Source organism: Amblyomma americanum, chromosome 1, assembly GCF_052857255.1.
Source record: "Amblyomma americanum isolate KBUSLIRL-KWMA chromosome 1, ASM5285725v1, whole genome shotgun sequence".
Lineage (NCBI taxonomy): Eukaryota > Metazoa > Arthropoda > Arachnida > Ixodida > Ixodidae > Amblyomma > Amblyomma americanum.
This window is the reverse complement of record NC_135497.1, coordinates 440969487-440978482: the sequence shown is the minus strand read 5'-3', so window position 1 is coordinate 440978482 and position 8996 is coordinate 440969487.

Sequence of the window (8996 nt, the reverse complement as noted above, 5' to 3'; positions counted from 1 at the left end):
TATATATATATGCCCACACTTCACCCATGCGCCCATGCTCCATCGCTGTGGTACCCATGCAGCCCTTTTACATGTAATGTAGGATATGCAGCCAGGCTAATGTAAGTGGAACCACATGTCTATAGGTGTCGCCGGGCAACACTCGGTAACATTACGCGTGATGTTTCGGCACTGCAAACTCCAGAATAATCGACGCAGGACTTACGAAGGCTACAGGCTGAAATATACTCCTGTTTCCACACACAGTGTCGTCAGAGTTATGCACGGCAAGCCCCCATCGCGGTTGCCCGCAATTCACCGTCGTATAGCCCAGATTCACGAACACACATTTTGCCACTGCATAGTCCACACATAGCCCTTTTCTACCAGATATGTAGGCGGGGAAGGTGTGGGAATGGCTGAGATATGCACATGCGCCGCCAACGTAGTTTCTACGCAGTGCCTTTGTAGGCTGTAGGCGGGAATATTGTATGTTTGCCCACACGCAGCTAGCCTCCTTGGATCCTTGAGGGTGCTGCAGGGGCCGCCTCTGTTGGGTTTGCCCGCACTTCACCATCATGTAACCCCATATTTCATGCACACGAACTGCATGCAGCCCATGCTTAGCCCTTTCATAGCCTGGTTAGGATAAAGGCGGGAAAGATTCGGAAATGACAAACGTGCCCACGCCTAGCCCATGCGGGACCAACGTAGGCGTTACTCAGACAGCCCAAACTGCATGCCTACAACGCTTCGCCGCTGTGCAGCCCAAAGTTTAGCCCCTGTATTTTCCAAACAGGACGCATGTAGGGCGAAGGCGGGAATACTATCTCTCTGCCGACACAAAACCACCCTGGCTCCCTTAGGGCGCTGCACGGGCAGCCCCAAGAGGGGCTGTCCACACTTCGCCATGATAGAGCCCGCACTAGTGCCCGCATGTATCTGTGATGGAACCCAGGTGGGCTGGCTGCTCTTTTTAAGCCCATGCGTAGCTGTCGAGAGGCCCACTCAGGCATAAAATGGCAGCCCAAAACATTTTTGCCAGCACTGCGCCCACGAGGGACCTACGTAGATTTATTGCGGGCAGCCACCAGCCCTCATTGCCCATGTCGGACCAGCATGGGCCCGCCACTTTGTGCTACTGGGGAACGGACTTCATGCTTCTGGTTCAATAACACCTTAAAGCGCTTCATCAATAAAAAGAAACGACTCCGTCGTTTCGCCAAACAAAGTAACACTTCAAGCGCATGGGAAAATACCGCAGCACTGAGAAAATGCATTTCAGTCTCTGGCTGCGAAACCTAAGCGATCATTCTTTTCTACCTCGCTTCCTGATATGTTGCGTAATAACCCACGTCAATTCTGGAAGGGTTGCGTAATAACCCACGTCAATTCAATCCATGCCCGAAGAAATACATAACAATTCTTGACGCAAACCACATTCCTATTCCTGATACTGAAGTTGCAACCACTGTAAACTAATGTAAACTAAGCGTTAGGTTCAATTTTCACCAAAGAACCCGAAATTATTCTCTTTTGTTAATCTAACCTTCAACATCCTGACATGCCAGATATCACGTTTGAACCTCGCGACATTTGCAAATTTTTCGAATCACTGATGCTAACCTCATCTCATAGAACTGACAACATCAACGCAAGAGTACCCAAAAAACACAAAAGGAATTACCAGTGTCATCCTGTTGTACGTTTTTCAACAGTCACTTTCGTCGGGAGTGGTGCCGCTGGATTGGTAATAGGTAAGGTTATTCCAGTTCCTAAAAAAAGATCGTCATCATCATGTCTTGACTACTGGTCAATTTTCATTACTAGCGCTTGTTCTAAGTTGATGGAGCATGCCATTTTTAGCGAAATCATGAAATTTCTTATTTGCAGCAACTTTTTTTCATTCTATTCAGCATAGACTCCTTAAGAATTTATCTTGCGATACTCAACTTGCACTTTTCAGAAACGACATCATCTTCCATCTAGACCTTATTATACCTGTAGACTCACTGTTTTTAAATTTCGAGAAAGCTTTTGACAAGGTTCCCTATAATCAACTTTTCATGAAACTTTCACACCTAAATCTTTATCCTCTAGTCCATAACTGGTGACGTAGTTTTTTTATCGGACGTCATCAGTTCGTTTTTGCAAATAACCATTCCTCTTCGCTCTCTCCTGTTATTTCTGGTGTGCCTCTGGGCTCCCTTCTAGGCCCACTGCTCCTTTTATTCTACATCAATGACCTCCCTAACGATATGTCTACTAACATCCGTTTGTTTGCTGACGACTGTATTATATACCGACCAATTACCGATAGTTCAGATGCCCTCGTTCTTCAATGCGACTTACAAACAGTGAAAAAATGGTGTAAAACGAGGTTAATGTCTTCAAATATGTGCAAAACGTCATCAATTACTTTCCGCCGGCGCCATTCTCACGTAGTGCTCATGTATTTCTTGGTAGCACAGTAATATTCTCTGTGACATCTTATAAATATCTAGGACTTATTTTAACACAAAATTTTTCGTGGTCCTCTCATATAGAGAAAATATCTAACAAAGCTAAACGCACTTTCGGCTTTCTCAGACGAAATCTTAAATTCTCCCTCCCCCTTCCGTAAAACCCTTGCTTACAGAACTCTTGTGCGACCCAAGCTATAATATGCATGCTCATCTTGGGACCCTAATCAGACTAATCTAACTGAATTGAATCTTTCCAATACCGCCCAGCACGATTTATTTTTCATGACTTTTCTTCCTATACTAGTGCCACAGCTCTAAAATCTAACGCAAACCTTCGCAATCTAGAAACTAGTCGTAAAATAGCCACGCTCGTTACCTACCACAAGTTCTATCATTTTCCTATTAATAACAGCGTTATATCTGCCGCTCACCGCCATTCATTCTGGAGCAAGCATTCCGAGTCTGTTCTGTATACCTGCCGCACGTGCGCACATCATTGCATCTTCACTCGTTTTTTCTACGAAGAGCGAAAGACGAATGATCTGCCTGAAGAAGCGGTTCACCACTCTAGGGCGACAAATTTCAGGACAGCCATTGAAAATTTTCTTTTGTAAAACCACCCACCTCTCATGTAAAATCCCTGTCCAAGGGGAATTTGATGACTAAATAAATAAATAAACAAATACAGAGGAGTCGAAAGGTGAGAGAAATGCAAGATGTTCTGTAATTTTTTTCTTTCTTAGGCGCCATAATTTAAAAATTTAGGCACATATCTCAAGCGCGTCTGTTGATTGTGTTTACATATTTCTTGCTCCACGAGCGTGCAGAATGTTTCTTGTTTTCTGCGTCGTAGTAGGAATTGTTTTCTATTTTGCTATGCCTCGGTTAAATTTTTTCATTGCGCAGTCAGTGAATTGGGCTAGAATTGCTAAGCCGGCACCGACGCACGTCACACTCGATATGTTAATCGCACATCCACTTGTTCTGAATGAGATTGTGTTTAAATATAATTTTTTGCATAAGAGGAAACAGACCTCTTCTATCGCCAACTTTTGCTTGGTTCAGCCCTTCAGCTATCAACCAATCATTAGATGTTATAACAAAAACATTTTCTACCTGACAGTGTGTGAAATCGCTTGTTCTGAATATTATAATCACCATTTGTTTGAAGTACCTTTTTTATAACAGACTTTTGCCGGAATAAAAATGAATTGAGATACTTTTTTTGGAGCAGGTCAACATTTTTCCAGCTATGTTATTAAAAATTGAAAATTGGTTTTTGGGGAAAGTAAATGGCGCGGTATCTCTCGCACATATCGACGGACACCTGAACCGCGCCGTAAGCGAAGGGATAAAGGAGGGAGCGAAAGAAGAAAGGAAGAAAGACGTGCCGTAGTGAAGGGCTCCGGAATGATTTCGACCACCTGGGGATCCTTAACGTGCACTGACATCGCACAGCACACGGGCGCCTTAGCGTTTCGCCTCCATCGAAACGTAGCCGCCGCGGTCGGGTTCGGACCCGGGAACTCCGGATCAGGAGCTGAACTTGAGCCGGTGAGAGTTGAGTCTGAAGCTAGGGCTCTCCGTACAACCACCGTACTGCTCCCAGTGTCCCGTAACATACACACGGGTAGACCATGGAGCTCTCCCTCTAGGACAGGCGCGTGTTGTGCCTGTGCAGGCTTTTTCCGGACATGTCCGACCACCACTTTGTCTTCAGCTAGTTCAAGCCTACCTGCGTTTGTGGACAATGTTTCAGACGCAACATTCTCTCGTTGAACGCCACAGGACGATTGCGTTGGTTTTCGTGCTTCCTTGAGCAGGAACTTACATCATGCCTATTTTCCGACAATAAACGCAATAAAGTTGTTTCAGCTTAGAGCTACAGTCGGCCGCCTATGTTCAGGTCGATTACAAATGAGGCACCTTCCTGACTGTCTACTTGATGGAACATCCTTCTCTCTCGGCATGCCAACCTCGAATGATTCTTTAAACGAAGACAAATTTCTTTGCCTCTGGGCCTCTGGAAAGTTGTCTTCTGCCTCAGCTATTTTGTCCAACGTATTGCACTCTGTCTAGAAGAAAAATTGCCGGATGACTATGAGAGTTCCTCATGAACTGTTCGACCACCACTAAGACACCTAAATTATCGTACGTTGTGGTCGTTCCCGACATCTCGACCCATCGATAAAAAGACCGAGCAAGCGAGCTGCGTATCGCTTGCCGGTTTCTTTATCAAGCGGCTTACTTTCACGAAAACTTTCGCGATAAGCCTCTGCGGCGAATAAACAATATAGGAGCAGGGCTAGGTTTGCCTTATCATAATGCATTGAATCTGTTGGTGACAATCGACTGAACACAAAGAAAACCTCCCCAGTCAAAGACATACCGAGTATTGTAGCCCATTTTTCCTTGGGCCAACTGTGCCTTTCCGCAATTCGCTCAAAACGTTTGAGGTATGCATCCAATTCATCTCTGCGATTGTCGAAAGGCAGGATCAACTTGTGTGGGCTAACTGCTGCTCAGGGCCCGCGTGCGGGTTCTCGATTATCCCCACCAGCTTCTGCGAGCCTTAATTGGAGCTGCAGTCTACGGTCTTCGGCCTCTGCTAGCGACTTTGCATGCTCGCGTTCGGCTTGCGCTTTGCGCTCCTCTGCCTTTGCTTGTGTCTTGGCGTGCTCGCGTTCGGCTTCTGCTAGCGCCTTTTCATGCTCGCGTTGAGCCTGACGTTGGGCTGCACGTGCTGCGCGTTCATTCTCTTGCTCGGCAGAAACCCACGTGCGCAGCTTGGCGTCTTTCAACCCCATGCGTTCACCCAACTCGACGAAATCCCTTAGTGTTGCCATCGTTTCTTTTTACGGACTCACGAAAAGGGAGAAAACCATGGCTTCGTCCTGTCGCGCGGACGCCAATTGTCGCGAATTGGTAACGTGTCGCCGACTTTCCGAAGCGGAACGCTATCGCGTGCAGGTTCCAACAAGAGTACAAAGCGAGCAAACAAAAAAACGAAGCCGTATTTATAATCTGAAGGAAAAGAACTAATAGGAAAAGAAAACACAAATAAAAACACAATCAATACGTGTACAACACTACAGATTAAAGGAAAGAGTTCACCAGATCAAGAGCGTCCCAGGTAAAGCGGGGATGCCTTGCCAACACGCCCCTGTGCTGTGCGATGTCAGTGCACTGTAAGGATCCCCAGGTGGTCGAAATTATTCCGGAGCCCTCCACTACGGCACCCCTTTTTTACTTTCTTCTTTCACTCCCTCCTTTATTCCTTCCCTTATGGCGCGGTTCAGCTGTCCAACGATATATGAGGAAGATACTGCACCATTTCCTTTCCCTAAAAACTACACATTATTAATAATAATATTATTATTGAAAAAACTGGTTGTGAGGGAAAGAAATCGTACAGCAACTGTATCACGTATCTCGGTGGATACCCGAACCGCGCCGTAAGAGAAGGGGGAAAGAGGGGAGTGAAAGAAGAAAGGAAGAGTAGAGGTCTCCGGAATAATTGCGACCCCCTGGGGATCGTTATTGTGCACTGGCATCGCGCAGCATAGGGCGGCTTTTAAGTTTCTCCTCCATCGAAACGCGGCCACCGCGGTCGGGTTCGAACCCGGGTGCTCCGGCTGAGTACACCCGTTCAATGTTGCGCTTTTGAAGAAGTTTCGCAACAGCACATTGCGTTGTCTGGTAACGATAATCATGCGTCGACGAGCGGACAGCAAGGTTGAGTTTATTTGTTTTGTGTTGCTTCATTGCTCAACTCCTTCAAATGATTATCTTCCTCAGGCAGGGAAATAAACAAGCCAGAACAGAATCACAAACGCAGCTAGATTTGCGGGGAAATATATATATTTATTCACATTTAGATGGCCCGCTGATCGCGCCAAGTGAAAGCGTCAACGGCGGCGCGCCCATACCTCTACGCACCTCTACAGTTCACTGTGCCTCTATTGTCTGAAGCCATGTATGAGAAAGTTCTGGAGCTAAGGATACCGCAGGTTCGTAGGGGGGCGCTGCAGGCGCCAGTGAAAGGCGCCCTCGCCAGCCGACTCCTCACAATTGACAGGGCAAACCGGTCACCCTAGCTCGCAATGATTATCTGCGCGAGTAGCGCGCTTCCTCGTCAAAATGCCCGTTCTTCACGTGCTATGCAGTCGTTGGCCTGCCTACAAATGTGTTTGTGCAGTCGCATGCTTTTTTCTCGTGCTTGAACGCTGTAAGCTTCACAGTATAAGGAAAATATGCAGGTGCGACAGAAAGAAGTGCGAACATTTTCATTATATTTAATCCCTATCTTTATTTTTATTCTGATAATTTTGAAATCAAAACTCTAATCCCTTTTCTGTTCATGAGGAAGAATTCACCGGTTTTGCTCTTTCACGTGCTTTTCCTTTTTATTAACTGCGTTCAGGTGAATAGCCATCCGATTCTTCGCTGATCCCGCAGTGTGGGTATGTGCCGTTTTTTGAAAGGCTAACAACAACAACAAGTGCGAACAGGGCGGCGCCGACGCGCGGCGGAGTTGGAATTTATCTTGAAAGCGCTTGTGCCTGGGTGGTAACAAAAAGATACTAGAGTGGTACAATATTTTATTGTGGATGTCTCTAGAGCATTTGTGTGGCGAGCCAAGTAAAATCGGGACAGAAATAAATTGAAACCGCTGAGGGCATAGGCGCCGTGCTGTTCGCATTTCTTTCTGTCGCGACTGTATACTTTCAAATGTAGGTTCAACGGAATAGTGAATTTTTTTTTTCGCAGCGCAAACTTGAGAAAAGGAGAACTGCTAGTGGATCAAATTTTTGACGAAAACGCTGTTACCATAACGGCAAAATGGGTGTCGCAAGCAAATGGCAAAATCATTTATTATGCGGAATTTGAGGTTAATACCTTTTTTTGGTACCGTCATTTTTGCAAAGCACATAATTTTGTTGGATGCCTGAGCAGTTCTGTGCACGCAATTATGTTGGCTAAATATTCGGAATTTCGTTACCTTCCTCCCTGCATAATAATGAATATAATTTTTATTTGAAACTAAAATGAAGTGCCCATAATACGCGACACGCGAGGCTTGTGAGAAAAACGAAAACACGGACGAAATGCGCCTGCCAGCTGTTCGCTTACGACTAAAGGAAAAATGATCTAGTTTGATTAATCACTATCATTGAGATGAACGGTTGGTATATATATTTTAATGCGGTTCGCAACGCACGCGCACCCCAAAACAATGTATGTGGAGAGCCGTCGCTCATATGCAAATGCTCATTCATGTGCAAGCAAACATTTTGACTACTTTAATTTGAGAACTTTTTTGCATTTAGTAAATTTAACTTCGCAAAGTGATCCGGGCATCACACGTCGAAACAATAAGCCGATCATTGACCTTGTGTCACACGAGTGTGCATAACGCAGCTGTTGATGTTAGTCTCCAAAAATTTTGTTGCATTACCTGACTGGCGCAGGGCTTTACTGGCAAAACAAAAATAAAAGGAGTTTCGTTAATAATAATAATAATGATTGGTTAGGGGGGAAAGGAAATGGCGCAGTATCTGTCTCATATATCGTTGGACACCTGAACCGCGCCGTAAGGGAAGGGATAGAGGAGGGAGCGAAAGAAGAAAGGAAGAAGAGATGCCGTAGTGGAGGGCTCCGGAATAATTTCGACCACCTGGGGATCTTTAACGTGCACTGACATCGCACAGCACACGGGCGCCTTAGCGTTTTTCCTCCATAAAAACGCAGCCGACGCGGTCGGGTTCGAACCCGGGAACTCCGGATCAGTAGCCGAGCGCCCTAACCACTGAGCCACCGCGGCGGGTAGTTTCGTTACTGCGACTCAGCAATTCGAGACAAAAGCATTTTTGAATTAGAAAGAGTCTATGGACGCATTTTTTCATATATCGGAAGATTTGGCTATAACAATCTCTCTTCTACAGGCTTGCATTTTTTTTTGCTATCGTCGTCTGCTCGGTGCGAGTGATAGAAAACTTTTAAAAGACTTTGCTACACATTGTAAGGATAGACAATTACCTTCAATATTTCCATTACAGTACCTTACAGTTTACAAATATATATTTTTTCCAACAATTAATGACATCTCCAAGAAATCCCTACAATTCTAAGGCCAGCTCTTGACCCTTGGCATTCAGAGAACTATTGTGGCAGCCCTCAACACAATAAGTTTCCCCACACTTTGAACGTTGCGGAATTCCAGCCATGACTCATAACGAGCGGCGACCCCTGATTAGTGCTCTTGCGAGCAGGACGGCTCGTGCTCACAATCAAAGAGTGTGTGTCAGCGTGCGAGTAGCACGCGTACCAGTAGTCGAGACGTTGCTCATTCAATGCGCTCCGCCGGCGACGTGAAAGGACATAAGGTCCGAAAGGAAAACTTATTTAAAGAAAATGGCGAATTTTAATAACTTACAACACATATAAACAAATATAAAAAAAAAGTTGAGCATGATGGCAACTGCCATCTCCAAATTTCAAAGGGGACGCTCCTCCCTTCCATCCATCCAGAGGAGGCAAACTTTTGGTGTG